Source organism: Sinocyclocheilus rhinocerous, unplaced genomic scaffold (genome assembly GCF_001515625.1).
Source record: "Sinocyclocheilus rhinocerous isolate Xijiao unplaced genomic scaffold, SAMN03320098_v1.1 scaffold44218, whole genome shotgun sequence".
In the NCBI taxonomy this organism is placed as follows: Eukaryota; Metazoa; Chordata; class Actinopteri; order Cypriniformes; family Cyprinidae; genus Sinocyclocheilus; species Sinocyclocheilus rhinocerous.
The window spans coordinates 1-1111 of NW_015670034.1; the positions used below are offsets into that span (position 1 = coordinate 1).

Sequence of the window (1111 nt, forward strand, 5' to 3'; positions counted from 1 at the left end):
TTGAGTTGAAACAAACAGGGTTGGTATGAGTTCTGGACAGACGTTGTTAAGCTTAGGCAAGCAGACTGATGGGGAGCCCAAACGGAGGTTCAGGTTACAGAAGCAGCGTGGGCTTTGAGAGCTGCTCTTGCTTTCTTTCACTGTCTTCATTCTGTGGGGTTGTTTGCAGTGCGTTTCTGTTGAGTTTCTCCTGCTAGGGCACTACTTTTGTAGCTCTCTGTACTGGAGCGTAACGCTCTTATTAAGGGAGGTTCTCCGAAGCCGCATGTGTTGCGAGGTCTCCACTCCACCCCTGTATCAGGGCGGTGACGAGTGCGTTTGACTGTTAGTTGCAGGGCTTGTGAGGTGCGTCCGTGTGTCGATTGCGCGCTCACTCGCTTTGCCTCTTCTCTTCTTCAGATCGCCCAGGAAGAGGAGCATCAGTCGTAGTCGCAGCAGGTAAGAGTCCGTCTGTTCTCGCAGCTTTCCCGCGTGGCTTTGTGAGCGCTTTCTCAACATCATGTTGTTCTGGACTCTGTCTAGATCTCTTTCCAGAGAGCGGCGGAGGGAGAGATCGCTGTCTCACGACAGGAACCACAGGCTCTCGCGATCTTTCTCCCGATCAAGGAGGTAAGAGTCTCTGCAAACATTCGGAGAAATTTGTTATGGCATTGATATAGATGAATAGTTCAATTTTCTTTTTATTTTACCTCTGTATGATGGATAAAGACTAATAGTGTTTATATCTGTATTTTTGCACTCCACAAGTGCCACTTACTGTCAGTCGATTTGTATTGTCATTCAACCCATCTACGATTTTTATTCAGAACAATTATAATCATTAATTAGTCTGAAATTTATGGAAGCCTGTTTCTGCCACTGAAAAAAAAAAAAAAAGGTCAGTGACTTTTTTTCTTTTTTTTCCGTCTCAGAATTGCGAGATATAAACTTGAAATTGCGAGGAAAAAAGTCTGATTTAAACTTGAATGAAATTTATATTTAGTATAGATATAAACGTGCAATTCTGACGTTTTTCTCACAATTGTGAGTTTGTCATGCACTTGAGAAAAAAATGTCAGAATTGCAAGAAAGTCGCATTTATTTTTTTTTATTTTTTTTTTATGCTGTGGCC

At 42.6% G+C, this 1111-nt stretch overlaps 1 long non-coding RNA gene across 1 annotated transcript; it reads left to right on the forward strand.

Annotated features, from left to right (window-relative positions):
• The first annotated feature begins 6 nt into the window (after positions 1-6).
• LOC107734102 (uncharacterized) lies at positions 7-834 on the forward strand. Its single transcript, XR_001639067.1, has 2 exons — positions 7-438; positions 523-834. It is a non-coding gene; the product is annotated as an uncharacterized LOC107734102 (long non-coding RNA).
• The last annotated feature ends 277 nt before the right edge of the window (positions 835-1111 follow it).